Source organism: Elephas maximus, chromosome 1 (assembly GCF_024166365.1).
Source record: "Elephas maximus indicus isolate mEleMax1 chromosome 1, mEleMax1 primary haplotype, whole genome shotgun sequence".
In the NCBI taxonomy this organism is placed as follows: Eukaryota; Metazoa; Chordata; class Mammalia; order Proboscidea; family Elephantidae; genus Elephas; species Elephas maximus.
Genome location: NC_064819.1, coordinates 188,489,317 through 188,505,956, shown reverse-complemented (window position 1 = coordinate 188,505,956; position 16,640 = coordinate 188,489,317). Strand labels below are relative to the sequence as shown.

General features: G+C 37.9%; 1 protein-coding gene across 3 annotated transcripts in view; it reads left to right on the top strand.

Annotated features, from left to right (window-relative positions):
• TBC1D32 (TBC1 domain family member 32) overlaps positions 1-16,640 on the top strand; it is a 268,104-nt gene that overhangs the window by 181,413 nt on the left and 70,051 nt on the right. The gene's annotated exons all lie outside the window — the stretch shown is intronic.

Below are 16,640 nucleotides of genomic sequence, written 5' to 3'. Positions count from 1 at the left end.
TTTTTTTTTTTTTTTCCCCTGTCTATTAACGTCCTCCACTATTCTGATTTTATCCAGTAATCCCTATTGGAAGAATTGTCACCTTCCATGCAGGAGACCCAGGTTCAATTCCTGGCCAGTGTCCCTCATGCACAGCCACTGCCTGTCTGTCAGTGGAGGCTTGCATATTGGTATGATGCTGAACAGGTTTCAGTGGAGCTTTCAGACTAAGGTGAACTAGGAAGAAAGGCTTGGAGATCTGCTTCCAAAAATCAGCCAGTGAAAACCCTATGAATCAGAAGGATCTGATCCACAACCAACCATGGGAATGGTGCAGTACCAGGCAATATTTCATTCTGTCGTACATGGGGTTGCTATGAGTTGTGGACTGACTTGATGACATCTAACAACAGCAGCAACAGTAGGTAAACATTACCTGGGTGTGCCACAGAACCCCTCAAACTCAAAATGTCCAAATGGGACCTCAGTGCATCATATCTTATTGATATATACTTTTCCTCTAGCATTGTCTATCTTGGTAGGTGGCACAATCATCCACTGCCTATTACAAGTTAGAAACCTAGGAATCATCTGTGATCCATTTTTTAAGTCGACATTTCCCTCTCAGTCACCAAATCCTATATATTCATCTCTACTCTCCATTGTGTTAGCTCAGGCCACCATCTCCTTTTGCTTAAAGTATTACAATAACTTCTTAGTTCCTTTTCAAAAGTATTCTTTAGCTTGCTCTCAGAGTGACCTTTGAAGTACAGATCTGACCCACTCACCCCCCTACTCCTTAGAAGCTCAGCATTGACCATTACATAAAGTCTAAGCTTCTTACCATGGTACCCAAGGACTTATATTATCTTGCCTCTTTCTTCCGCTCTGGTGTCATCCCTTTCTTCTCCCTGCCTCAAATGTATTTTTTAGGAACACTAAAGTATTTGCAACACTGCCTCCTCCCACACTTATTCATTTATTCAGCAAATACACATTATTACCTACAATGTATCAGTACTTTTCTAAGCACTGGGACATAGCAGTGAGCAAAAGAAGAAAAAAAAATCTTGCCTTAGTCAAGCTTATCTTCTGGTGAGAACATAAATAGTAAACAAATAAATAAAGATTCAGTATCTCAAATAATATGATAACTCACTGCCTTCGAGTTGATTCCTACTCATAGTGACCCTATAGGACAGAGTACAACTGCTCTATAGAGTTTCCAAGGCTGTAAATCTTTGTGAAAGCAGACTACCACATCTTTCTCCCACAGAGTGGCTGGTGGATTCTAACCACTGACCTTTCAGTTAGTAGCTGAACCACTGTACCACCAGCGCTTCTTGGTATGGCGATAAATGAGTAGAAATGTACATCAGGGAAAGTGGCTGGGGAGGATGCTAGTTGGGAATGAGGGTTGTGGTATTAAATAATGTACACATAAAGTTTTGCCAATAAGGTGATTTTTGAACAAAGACCAGTAAGTGAAGAAGAAGTATGATATATGGTTATTTGCAAGGGAAGAGAATTCCAGCAAGTGGCCAGAAAGGAGATTGGTATTGCTGGAGAGTAGCGAGAAGGAATAACTGTTAGTGTTGAAGTCAGAGAGGAGATGGTAAGGTAGGGTCTAAAAAGCCATTTCAGGGTTTGGAACATAAGGGTGGCATGCTCTAGTTTACATTTTTACAAGATCACTAGGACTGTCATGTTAAACAAAGACTGAAGGAGGTCAAAATGCTGAAGCAGGGAGTTGAGTTGGACTATTGCAATGATCAGATGAAAGATGTGATGGCTTGAATGGGAATGTCAGCAGTGAAGGTGGTGAGAAGTGCTTAGATTCTAGGTGTATTTTGAAGATAGGGACAACAGAATTGGGTAATAGATTGAAAATGAGGTATGAGAAAAAGAGAAGAATCGAGGAAGACTCTAAGCCTTTGGCGTGAGCCACTGGAAGGATATAATTGCCATATAATGAAATGGAGAAGAATGGGGAAAGAATAGGTTTGAGGCGGTAGATTAGGAGCTTGCTTTCATATATCTTTTGGATACTTGTTAGACATTTAAGTAGACATGCTTTATAGATGCTAGATACATGAATCTGGCATTTAGGGGAAAGGTGTGGGCTGGAAATATAAATTACTAAATCATTAAATTGGTACATAAAGCCAACAACACATTTCATTGTCATTTCTTTCTCATATTCTGTCATATTACTGATTGTCATATTCTGACTTAATGACCAGTTATTCATGTGACTAAACTCCTTACCCATTATTGTATCCCCTGTGCCTAGAATAACGATGTCAATTAATGTTTGCCAAATAAAAGAGAGAAAGAATGAATAAAAGAATAAAGGAGGAGGGCTTTATATACTTAGCTAAAGAGTTTATTCTTCATTTAATAGGCAATAGAATAAACCATTTTAGAGTTCTGAGCAGAAATTTTATTTGATTCACCTTACCTTAGGAAGATTCTTTTGGTAACAGTGGTAAAGGGTGAATTAGAGTGCAGAACTGAAATTTGCCAAAGATAAGTACCCAATACTTAGGGGGCAATGAACAAAAAGTGAAGAAAGCAGAGAGGTCGCCTTGAGTTGTGGTAATAGATGATGAAGAGTAACTTCCCATCTTCCCTGTAATGGTGACGTGATTTTGCTGTTTACTGAAGAAACAGTCATACAAAGATGTGCTGTTTATTCAGGCTAGATACTATGTAAGTCGTATTTCTGTACAAAGAAATAGAAAGAATATTATATATGCTTCCAGTCTGGCTTAGCTGATCTTTCTAGCCTTATTCCCTATCACTGCCCAAACAAATCCTGAATATTCAGCTCACTGAACCTTTGCTCCTACTGTTTCTTCTGGATGGAGTTTTTCCTCCCCATGACACCACATGATAATATCCAACTCAACCGTACATTTTCAGCTAGAATGACATCTTCCTTCTTTTAAGCAGAACTTCCCCTCTGTGCATCTATTCCATTTGCTTTAAAATATCATTTTGGCATTTATCATATTATATATTATGTTCCACTAAGTCTCAAAATCTTTTGTATCTTTAATTTAACAGTTGATGTATGTTTATTGAATTAGATATGCATGCTGTTACATAGGCCTCTCTATATCCTTACAAATATATTTCTATAACAATTCTAAATATTTTGATATTTATAAGTACACATATGAACATATACCTAATTATTTATGAACAGTGACTTCTAATGCAAATATGGGTAAGGAATAAGAACATAAGGAAATGAAAACAAAGCCATGAGGAAAAAATATAAGGTAGCATTAAACATATGAATCAGGTAGAGTGCTAAGGCACTTGATAAACCTTGTATCATTCAATTCTGATCACTCTCTGAAGTAGTCATAATCATTGCCTTTGAAATGAGGAAACTGAGGCACAGAAGGAAGAAAGCAGAAAATTGTGAAGAAAACTTTGAAGGAAAACATTTGTGAAGAAAATAACTGAATGAAACTGACAATGCATATGAAAAACATACAGGGATTGTTGATCAAGTATGTGAGTAAAAGAGTGTGAATGAGTGAGAAGTGATAATCAACAGAGATTTGTATGGCCACAGTAGGTGTCTCTTTAGTCTTAAGTATAATCATCTCCAAGTTCTGTAACTATCTTTGGCACATTTTTCTACTGGGTCATACTTTCTGTGTTATGTTGTTGTTAGGTGCCATTGAGCCAGCTCCGACTCATATCGACCCTGTGTACAACAGAAAACACTGCCCCGTCCTCATAATCATTGTTATGCTCTAGCCCATCGTTACAGCCACTGTGTCGGTCCATCTCTTTGAGGGTTTTCTTCTTTTTCGCTGACCCTCTACTTTACCAAATATGATATCCTTCTCCAGGGACTGATCCCTCCTGATAACATGTCCAAAGTATATGAGATGAAGTCTTGCCATCTTTGCTTCTAAGGAGCATTCTGGCTATACTTCTTCCAAAATAGATTTGTTTGTTCTTCTGGCAGTCCATTGTATACTCAATATTCTTCACCAACCTGGTAATTCAGAGACATCAATTCTCCTTCCATCTTCCTGATTCATTGTCCAGCTTTTGCATGCACATAAGGAAATTGAAAACACCGTGGCTTGGATCAGGTGCACCTTAGTCCTTAAAGTGACATCTTTGCTTTTTAACACTTTAAAGAGGTCTTTTGCAGCAGATTTGCCCAATGCAATGGATCCTTTGATTTCAAAATTAAAATTATGTCATATATATTTTTTTAAACCCTCAACAAGACTGATTGCTCAGTTTGCATGCATTTACTGCCCTCTGTTGTATTTCTAAATTAGGCCAAGCGAGATCTCAGATGCTGACTTTGTTGAACATACTACCTGGGCAGATAAACCCTAACTGTGAATTTAAATTCCGTAAAGGCTCCAGCTAAACAGCTATTCACTGGAGTGTTGGAATACAGAAGAAAATAAAGCAGCTTCCTATTGATTGATTGTTTAATATTTATTATTGTGATATGTTGAGCTTGTTGCTAATATTGTTTTCCTCCCAAGGCTTTAGGTATCCTCATCCTTTATCATTTATCTTTTGGCTGGTAGAACAATGTTTTGCTATTATAAAATTTCTCTATTTACTTTAACTAAACAAAAGCCACGTTTTGGTATAAAAGATGTATCAAAGCAAATGCTGGATGGATATAGTCAATGGTTTTTCATGTTTCTTGAAATGAGAAATTGATTGTCTTTAAAAATGACAGCTTTCTAAACCCTAAGGTAGCTGAAATTAGAATAACACAATCATCCATCTGTTGTTAGCTCCCTCAGGATTTCAGTCCATTGTAAAATTTACAAATCTGGAAAAATCAAATTAGATCGGCTGTTTATCCCCTTAAAGAAAGAAGGGAAGAACAAACATGTTAAGTTCTGCACATTTGTGATTTGTAAATCCATACAGGTATCATTCCAAATCTTAAAAGACACTAACTTTTGTCAGCTCGGTTCCCTGGAACGAGTTAGGAATTTTTTTTTTTTTCCTACACTGTAGTTGCTTCTTTGAAATTATAAACTAAGTAGCCCTTTTAGGGTAGTGGAAACCATGGTGGCATGGTGGTTAAGTGCTGTAGCTGCTAACCAAAAGGTCAGCAGTTCACATCCACTAGGCACTGCTTCGAAACTCTGTCAGGCAGTTCTGCTCTGTCTGATAGGGTTGCTATGAGTCAGACTCAATAGCAGTGGGTTTTGGTTTTCAGGGTAGTCCAAAAAAAAAAAAAAAAAAACCAAACCCAGTGCTGTAGAGTCGATTCCTAATACAGGGCAGAGTAGAACTGCCCCATAAAGTTTCCAAGGAGTGCCTGGCGGATTCAATCTGCTAGCCCTTTGGTTAGCAGCTATAGCAGCACTTAACCACTACACCACCAGAGTTTCCTTCAGGGTAGTAGATATGTTAATTTTATCTCTTTTGTCTTCACAATGCTAGTTAATCAAAAGGTTGGAAAAAATATCAGAAAATTTTACATAGTGTTATATTTGATTATTAAAATAGAATTTTGTTCTTATATATATACTTAAATACTTTTTATACATCTTTGAATATTCAGAAAATATGCTCTTCTCTTATCTACCTTAAATTTTATAGAGTAGGATGGTGAGTAAAGCACAGTGCTCAATAATCGCAGGGACATATATAATATGACCACCACCCATCTATCAGTTTGACATACTGTGGTGGCTTGTGTGTTTCTATGATGCTGGAAGCTTGGCGTTGATATTTCAAATACCAGTAGGGTCACCCAGGGTGGACTGGTTTCAGTGGAGCTTCCAGATTAAGATAGAGTAGAAAGAAAGGCCTGGTGATCTACTTCCAAAAATTAGCCAATGAAAACTCTATGGATCACAACAAAATACTGTCCAATATAATGCTGGAAGATGAGTCCCCTAAAAGATGAATGCCCCTAGAGAGGCATTCAACATACACAGTGGCTGCAAAAATGGACTCGAGCAAAGCAATGATAGTGAAGGAGGCACAGGACCAGGCAATGATTTCTTTGGTTGTATGTGGAGCCAAACCCCAGTGGCGTTGTGGTTAAGTACTGCGGCTGCTAACCAAAAAGTTAGCTATTCGAATCCACCAGGCGCTCCTTAGAAACTCTAGGGGACAGTTCTACTCTGTCCTTAGGGTTGCTATGAGTTGGAATTGACTTGATGGCACCATGTTTGGTTTTTGGTTTATGTGGAGTTAGCATGAGTTGGAGCTAACCAATGGCAACCAACAGTGACAACAACAGATAACGTGAACCTGTCCTCAAGGAGGGAAACAGGGCATATACCTGAAGTGGTGAATTAAGTACATCATAGTGTATGTAGTAAGGTAGAAAATGTAGCAATGAAAAGAAAGTGATATTTTTCATATGACTACTCTGTAGGCCTTTTAGTATGCTACTTGTCTTGGGCCAAATGAGGGCCTTTTTTTTAATCCCCCATGTCATGTACTTTTTAATTTTTTTTTTTAATTTATTGTGCTTTAAGTGAAAGTTTACGAGTCAGTCTCTCGTACAAAAACTTACATACACCTTGCTATATACTCCTAAGCTGCTCTCCTCCTAATGAGACAGCAGCACCTCCTCCTCTACCCTTGTTCCTTGTGTCCATTCAGCCACCTCATGTCCCCCTCTGTCTTCTCATCTTGCCTCCAGACAGGAGCTGCCCACATAGTCTCACATGTCTACTTGAACCAAGAAGCTCACTCCCCACCAGTATCATTTTCTGTCTTATAGTCCAGTCCAATCCCTGTCTGAAGAGTTGGCTTCAGGAATGGTTCCAGTTTTGGGCTAATAGAAGATCCAAGGACCATGATTTCCGGGGTCCCTCTAGTCTCGGTCAGACCGTTAAGCCTAGTCTTTTTGTGGGAATTTGAGGTCTGCATCCTACTGTTCACCTGCTCCATCAGGGATTCTCTGTTGTGTTCCCTGTCAGGGAAGTCCTTGGTTGTGGCCAGGCACCATTTAGTTCCTCTGGACTCAGGCTGGTGTAGACTGGTTTATGTGGCCCTTTCTGTCTCTTGGGCTCATATTTACCTTGTGTCTTTGGTATTTTTCATTCTCCCTTGCTCCAGGTGGGTTGAGACCAGTTGATGCATCTTAGATGGTTGCTTGCTAGTGTTTAAGACCTCAGACACATGAGGGGCTTTGTTATAAGTGCCACAGGTGTCCAGTGGAAAGCATGATTGGTGTGGACCGGTGCCATCAAGGAAGACCGGGAAGTAAAAGCAGAACAGATGGAGTGAGACGTGTGCCGTATGCTAGGATAATAAGAGCTGAAAGAAACAGGAGGAGAGGGGATAGGGGACAGCCTTCCAGGCAAGAGTAATTGCATTATCAAAGACACGGAAAGAGTAATTTCTTTTTTTTTTTTTTCTGATTATACCAATAAGGAGATTGAGACTCTTGCAGTAATTTACAAGGTATCGAATTTCTTAGCAGTAAAAATTGGATAACTATGGCCACATATTTTAAAAAGAAGTAACAGAACTTGCAGACTGACTTTGGGGAGGGAAGGAGGGAGAAGAAAGAAGTACTGACTAATTGATTTCTTTGGGTCTTAAGAGTTCTCTGACTTTACCACAGATACACCAGAGCTTCAGGAGAATCAGTAAACAGCCAAGCAGTAACTGCTTCCCCAACCGTAGATTTGTCCTCCAGTGGAGAAATTCTTTAAAAAAAAAAAAATTTTTTTTTTTTTTTAAAGACTTCTGAAAATTTATTTTTTTCCACACCCTTAGCCAAGTGCTGGGCAAATGAGATTTCCTTTCTTCTACTGCTGCTGTATGTGCTAGCTTTGCAAACCAAAAATAGAACAGAATGCAGTACCAAGGCATGCTGTCCATACTGAGTACATTTTTCAACTCATTTTGTTTTGAGACTATTATATTTATAATTGAAATGATTAGTTACTTCTAATGATTTAATATTAACTCTCTCTTAGATTGAATTAAGCATTGTTTAAATAAGTGGGGCAAGTAGGATGATACAGGTGTCATTGGTTGACCCTTTTTCAACAACTTATTTTATTATGCTTTTTATAGTGACTGCAGGGAAGGGGAATTCCATTTGTTATTTGATTTCAGTGTAAAGAAAATATTTTTAAATCCATATCTATTTCAGTCTCCACCTTTTAGTTTCTTTGTTGCTATTCATTGAATTTCTGTTCATTCAGTCATTCATCTATTCATTCACTCAGTGTTTATTAATTACCTACCATGAATCTCACTCATTCTTATGCGTATTTCAATAAATCACTGGTTACCAGCCATAGATACATGTAAGAATCATCTGAAGACATCTCGTTTTTATCGTTGAATTTTAGTTTATTCCTTTTGCCCCACCACTGGTTCAAAATCATTCTCCCCACCAAAGTGTCTACTGCATATAAATACAGTTTAAAAATTGAAGGGGTATCTCCTTCAGTATATACCCCTAGGCTATTTTCTGACTTCTTCATTCCTGCTTCAAGAAATTTTTCATTTCTTATAATCCATTTTTTTTTTTTTTCTGGAAGATCTTACTTATACTAAAGCTATTCACATTCACATTTATTTCACATCAATGATTTTTTTTAAGCTAGTGTTTGAAGTTTGTTTTGGTATGTTCAATGCCTTCATATATCATCCTTTAAAAGCCCTTTTGACCGTTTAACTGGTGACTTCATTAAAGTGAAATTTGTGTAGTGGGAGATCAATATTCAAAAGTAATTATATCTAAATTCCATTTTTCTTTCTTTGTTTTAATTGTTATAAAAATATAGAGAACACATTTGCCAATTTGACATTTTTCATGTGTACAATTCAGTAAAACCAGTTACATAAATCATGTTGTATAACCAGCACCAATATCCACTGCCATTCCCATAAACAAAAACCCAGTGCTGCCTAAACAATGAGTCCACCCTTTCCCCATCCCTCCCACCCCTGATCACCACTATTAAAATATAGTCTCTATACATTTGCCTGTTATAGGTATTTCATATTAGTGAAATAATACAATATTTGTGCTTTTGTGATTAACTGATTTCACTAAGCATAATGTTTTCAAGGTTCGTCCATGCTGTGCCATGTATCAGGACTTTTTATTCTTTTAAGTGTGAGTCTCAAATTTAGTTTGCAATAAATAAGCTATAGAGGTCTTTAAAACACAAATGACTGGATGCGTACCCCCCAGCAATCTGACTCAGTAATCTAGAGTAGGGCCTGTTTATCTTTACTTTTAAGAGACTTCTCAGAGGACTTAGCTGCATAGCCATAGTTAAAAAAAAAATTAGGAACCATCATCTCTTGTCATCTCTTGATAATGTGCAGAGTTATGTTTTTACTATGAAGAAACTGATTCGTAAACTTTTAATTAAAAAAAAACAAAACCCATTGCTGTAGAGTCGATTCTGACTCATTACAACTCTGTACTTTTAATTAGTACATTAGAAATTCTCCATAGAACCCCAGAAAAGTTAAGGACTCATCTCAAGCTACAGAGCTAAACCATCTGGAAGGACTCCTTTCTGGAAGAGAACTAAAACATTCTGTGGCCCAGTCCCCTTGGGCAACTCCTCTCACCTTGCTCTCTAACTTTATTCAAGTCTTCACTGATGGGGACATCTGTGTCCCTTTCTGGCAGCCACCCTATCCTATGGAATACATGGCATTGGGAATCCCATTCTTAGCACCCTTTTCCACTCACTACACTCTCTTCTGTTAAGATACCTGTCCGTTGTATGCTTTCCAAAAGAGAAACCTTAATATTACTGCAAACACACTGGTATTAATGAAGATAAATATTTTATTTTTCATGCTTAACAATTCAATTTTATACGTATTAGAATTCTAAGTATGATCTAGTCTTACTTAAAATTATTCTGCAATAGTTAAAAAAAAATCACATTCTTGTCATTATATATACGATAGTCGGTAACCCATTGCCAATGAGTTGATTCCAGCTGCCATAATAGTCAATAGGAGACAGTCTATTTCACGGCTATAGGAATATATAGACAGAATTTTTAAGCTACTTAAAATTTGCAAAATTGCCAACATCCTAAGCACCACAGCACTAAAGTATTAACATTATTTGAACTTGAAAATCTAATATATTATCAAACATAAAATATATGATCACCCTGGAGCAGATTCAGTTACTGAAATAAAAAGAACTTCCAGGTCACTCTCACATGAATTTAACCTGATTATGATATTACAGTTGTCAAGGATTTCATTCTACTTGGATCCACAATCAATGCCCATGGAAACAGCAGTCAAGAAATCAAACGACGTATTGCATTGGGCAAATCTGCTGTCAAAAATCTATTGAAAGTGTTAAAAAGCAAAGATCTCACCTTGATGTCTAAGGTGCACCTGGCTCAAGTCATCGTATTTTCATTCATCTCACATGCGTGGGAAAACTGGACAATGAATAAGGAAGACTGAAGAAGAACTGATGCCTTTGAATTACGGTATTGGCTAAGATTATTGAATATACCATCGACTACCAGAAGAACCGAAGAAAAAATTCAATCCTCGAGTTGCCATAGTGAAGGATTCTATAGGGAAAATATTAAACGACATAGGAAGTGGCAAAAGAAGATGGAAGGAATACACGGAGTTCAAAAAGAATTAGTCAATGTTCAACCATTTCAAGAGGTAGCATATGATCAGGAACCAATGGTACTGAAGGAAGAAGTCCAAGCTGCGCTGAAGGCATTGGCAAAAAAACAAAGCTCCAGAATTGACAGGATATCAATTGAGATGTTTCAACAAATGGATGCAGCACTAGAGTGTTCACTTGTCTATGCCACGAAATATAGAAGACACCTTGGACAACTGACTGGAAGAGATCCATATTTCTGCCTATTCCCGAGGAAGATGACCCAACTGAATGAAGAAATTATCGAACAATATCATTAATACCACGCACAAGCAAAATTTTGCTGAAGATCATTCAAAAGCAGCTGGAGCAGTATATCAACAGGGAACTGCCAGATTCAGACTGGATTCAGAAGAAGATGTGGAATCAGGGATATCATTGCTGATGTCAGATGGACCCTGTCTGAAAGCAGAGAATACCAGAAGGATGTTTACCTGTGTTTTACTGACTATGCAAAGGCATTCGACGTGTGCATCATAACAAATTATGGGTAGCATTGCGAAGAATGGGAATTCCAGAACACTTAACTGTGCTCATGAGGAACCTTTACATAGATCAAGAGGCAGTTGTTCAGAAAGAAACAAGGGGAACTGAGTGGTTTAGAGTCAGCAGAGGTGTGTGTTAGGGTTGTATCCTTTCACCATACCTCTTCAATCTGTATGCCGAGCAAATAATCTGAGATGCTGGACTATAGGCAAAAGAACAGGGCATCAGGATTGGAGGAAGACTCATTAGCAACCTGCTTTACGCAGATGACACAATCTTCCTTGCTGAAAGTAAAGAGGACTTGAAGCACTTACTAATGAAGATCAAAGACCACAGCCTTTAGTATAGGTTGCACCTCAACATAAAAGAAAACAAAAATCCTCACAACTAGACCAATAAGCAACATCATAATAAATGGAGAAAAGATTGAAGTTGTCAAGGATTTCATTTTACTTGGATCCACAATCAACACCCACGAAAGTAGCAGTCAAGAAATCAAAAGACAGAGGTGAAGCCAAGATGGCAGAATAGACAGACGCTTCCGTCGAGCCCTCTTTACAACAAAGACCCGATAAAACAAGTGAAACGAGTATATTTGTGACAAGCTGGAAGCCCTGAGCATCAAAGGCAAGCTTAGACAATGAACTGAGGGGCAGGGGAAGGAAGAGACCATTTAGAAGCAGAGAGGAGTTACAGGACCTGAATTGGAGGGAGCCCTCAGGCACCGTTCCTGGAGTGGCACGGCAGCGGCGGTGGGCTGGTACTAGCATTGGGCTGCAGTTTCCTCAGCGAGAAGTAGCCAGCCACACAGCCCACTCACACCTCCAGAACCTCAGCAGAAGGGCGCTCTTGGCAAAAGCTAAGTACTTGCGTATATTTTCAGGAGAATAGGCCCTTGTTGGCAAACTCCAACCATTTCAGTGGTGCGGTGGAGAGGTGGGTATTTGATGTTTGACATTGCTTTGCTTATTAAACAAGGTCCTCACCTACCCACAACAAGGACCTAAGGACTGGTGGCTCCACTTGGGTCACCCAGCCACCCGCGACAGGGGCTCGGGGATAACTGGTACCTCCCAGTCCTTACAACAAAATCTTTGGGTGCCCATGGTCATTCTGCAGAGCACACCCACCAGCACACTCTAGGGAACAGAGACGCATTTTCCTCAGAGACACTTGGGGGTCAGTTCTCAGCCCCCTGCCTTGTTCAGAGCATGACCCCCTGCTGTAATCAGATATGGATATATACGCCAATCACCGCTGCCCCTCTGAGACTGTAGGACAGAGCCTGTACCACACACTTGATATCACCTACCTGGAAACCTGAGCTGAATTCATACAAGAAAACTTAATGGACTCCTAAACTGATATACCTGTTAACAGCTCTAGCCGGCTGGGGACAGGACACCAGAGCTTCAAAGGTGAAAATAATCAAGCTAGCTCATTCAAACAACCCATAGGGGTATACCAAAACAAAACAAAGCAAACAGCTACAACACAGGAAGCAAGCATAAACTTATAGATGGCTCGGAGACAACAGTCAATATCAAGTCACATAAAAAAACAGGCCATGATCACTTCAACAGGCTCTCAAAACAAAGAATCCAGGGATCTTTTAGATGAAAGTGCATTCCTAGAATTACCAGATGCAGAATATAAAAGCTTAATATACAGAACCCTTCAAGATATCAGGAAGGAAATGAGGCAGTACGCAGAACAAGCCAAGGAACACACAGATAAAGCAACTGAAGAACTCAGAAACATTATTCAGGAACATAATGAAAAGTTTAATAAGCTGGAAAAATCCATAGACAAACAGCAATCAGAAATTCAGAAGATTAACAATAAAATTACAGAAGTAGACAACTCGACAGACAGCCAGAGGATTAGAACTGAGCAAGTAGTAGCTAAAATTTCTGAACTCAAAGATAAATCACTTGGCACTAATATATTTGAAGAAAAATCAGATAAAAGAATTAAAAAAAAAATGAAGAAACCTTAAGAATCATGTGGGACTCTATCAAGAGAAATAACCTACAAGTGATTGGAGTACCAGAACAGGGAGGGATAACAGAAAATACAGAGAAAATTGTTGAGGATTTGTTGGCAGAAAACTTCCCTGATACTGTGAAAGATGAGAAGATATCTATCCAAGATGCTCATCGAACTCCACATAAGGTGAATCTTGAAAGAAAGTGACCAAGACATATTATAATCAAGCTTGCCAAAACCAAAGATAAGGAGACAATTATAAGAGCAGCGAGGGATAAAAGAAAAGTCACCTACAAGGGAGAGCCAATAAGAATAAGCTCGGACTACTCGGCAGAAACCATGCAGGCAAGAAGGCAATGGGATGACATATTTTAAAAATTGAAGGAAAAAAGTTGCCTGCCAAGAATCATTTATCCATCAGAACTGTCTCTTAAATATGAAGGTGAAATTAAGACATTTCCAGATGAACACAAGTTGAGGGAATTCATAAATACCAAACCAAAACTACAAGAAATACTAAAGAGAGTTCTTTGGTTAGAAAATCAATACTATCAGGTATTGACCCAAGACTAGAACACTGGGCAGAGCAACCAGAAGTCAACCCAGACAGGGAAATCCAAAAAAAAAGAGCAAGATTAAACAAACAAACAAAAAAAAAAGCACAACACAAGGTAAGGGTGATGTTACTATGTAAAAGAAGACAACATTAAAATAATAAAGAGGGACTAAGAAATGTAATCATACAATACACCTTCCATATGCAGAGGAAGATACGGTGATACAAAGAAATAAAAGTTAGTTATAAATTTAGAAAAATAAGGGTAAATAATAAGGTATCCACAAAGGAAACAAACTATCCTACTCATCAAATAAAATACAAGGGAAAAATACAGACTCAGCAGAAACAAAATCAACAACAAAAAAATGTGAGAAAAGAACAATAGATAAAGAAAATCTACTCAGCACATAAAATCAAGTGGGAAAAAGAAACTGTCAACACACAAAAAAAGATCAAAATGATAGCACTAAATTCATACCTATCCATAATTACCCTGAATGTAAATGGACTAAATGCATCAAAAAAGAGACAGAGAGTGGCAGAATGGATTAAAAAACAAGATCCGTCTATATGCTGCCTACAAGAGACACACCTTAGACTTAGAGACACAAACAAACTAAAACTCAAAGGATGGAAAAAATATATATCAAGCAAACAACAATCAAAAATAGCAGGAGTGGCAATACTAATTTCTGACAAAATTGACTTTAAAGTTAAATCCATCAGAAAGGATAAGGAAGGACACCATATAATGATTAAAAGGACAATACACCAAGAAGATATAACCATACTAAATATTTACACACCCAGTGACAGGGCTGCAAGATCCATAAAACAGACTCTATCAGCATTGAAAAGTGAGATAGACAGCTCCACAATAATAGTAGGAGACTTCAACACACCACTTTCGGTGAAGGACAGGACATCCAGAAAGAAGCTCAATAAAGACACGGAAGATCTACATGCCACAATCAACCAACTTGACCTCATAGACATGTACAGAACGCTCCACCCAACAGCAACCAACTATACTTTCTTTTCTAGTGCACATGGAACATTCTCTGGAATAGACCATATATTAGGTCATAAATCAAGCCTTAGCAGAATCCAAAACATTGAAATATTACAAAGCATCTTCTCTGATCATAAGGCCATAAAAGTGGAAATCAATAACAGAAAAAGCAGGGAAAAGAAATCAAACACTTGGAAACTGAACAATACTCTGCTCAAAAAAAGACTGGATTATAGAAGACATTAAGGATGGAATAAAGAAATTCATACAATCCAATGAGAATGAAAACACTTCCTATCAGAACCTTTGGGACACAGCAAAAGTGGTGCTCAGAGGCCAGTTTATATCAATAAATGCACACATCCAAAAAGAAGAAAGGGCCAAATCAAAAACTATCCCTGTAACTTGACGAAATAGAAAGAAAGCAACAAAAGAAACCCACAGGCACCAGAAGAAAACAAATAATAAAAATTAGAGCAGAACTAAATGAAATAGAAAACAGAAAAACAATTGAAAGAATTAACAAGACCAAAAGCTGGTTTTTTGGAAATCTCAACGAAATTGATAAACCATTGGCCAAACCGACAAAAGAAAAACAGGAGAGGAAGCAAATAACCCAAATAAGAAATGAGATGGGTGATATTACAACAGACCCTACTGAAATTAAAAGAATCATATCAGATTACTATGAAAAACTATACTCAAACAAATTTGAAAACCTAGAAGAAATGAATGAATTCCTGGAAAGACACTACCTACCTAAACTAACACAAACAGAGGTAGAACAACTAAATAGACCCATAACAAAAGAAGAGATTGAAAAGGTAATCAAAAAACTCCCCACAAAATAAAAAAAAAAGCCCTGGTCTGGACAGCTTCACTGCAGAGTTCTACCAAACTTTCAGAGAAGAGTTAACACGAGTACTACTAAAGGTATTTCAGAGCATAGAAAAGGATGGAATACTACCAAATTCATTCTATGAAGCCACCATATCCCTGATACCAAAACCAGGTAAAGACACCACCAGAGAAGAAAATTATAGACCTATATCCCTCATGAATGTAGATGCAATAATCCTCAAGAAAATTCTAGCCAATAGAGTTCAACAACATATCAAAAAAATAATTCACCATGACCAAGTGGGATTCATACCAGGTATGCAGGGATGGTTCAACATTAGAAAAAAAATTAATATAATCCACCACATAAGTTATAGGATAGGGTGTCGGTATGAGTCGGAATCGACTCGACTGCAGTGGGTACCACATAAATAAAACAAAAGACAAGAATCACATGATTCTATCAATTGGTGCAGAAAAGGCATTTGACAAATTTTAACACTCATTCATGATGAAAACCCTCAGCAAAATAGGAATAGAAGGAAAATTCCTCAACATAATAAAGGGCATTTATACAAAGCCAACAGCCAACATCACCCTAAATGGAGAGAGCCTGAAAACATTCCTATTGAGATCGGGAACCAGACAAGGATGCCCTTTATCACCGCTCTTATTCAACATTGTGCTGTAAATCCTAGCCAGAGCAATTAGGCTAGATAAAGAAATAAAGGGCATCCAGATTGGCAAGAAAGAAGTCAAAGTATCTCTATTTGCAGATGACATGATCTTCTACACAGAAAACCCTAAGGAATCCTCCAGAAAACTACTGAAACTAATAGAAGAGTTCAGCAGAGTATTGGGATACAAGATAAACATACAAAAATCAGTTGGATTCCTCTACACCAACAAAAAGAACATCGAAGAGGAAATCACCAAATTAATACCATTTACAGTAACCCCCAAGAAGATAAAATACTTCGGAATAAATCTTACCAGAGAGGTAAAAGACTTATACAAAGAAAACTACAGTACACTTCTGCAAGAAACCAAAAGACACTTACATTAAGTGGTGGAACGTACCTTGCTTGTGGGTAGGAAGACTTAATATTATA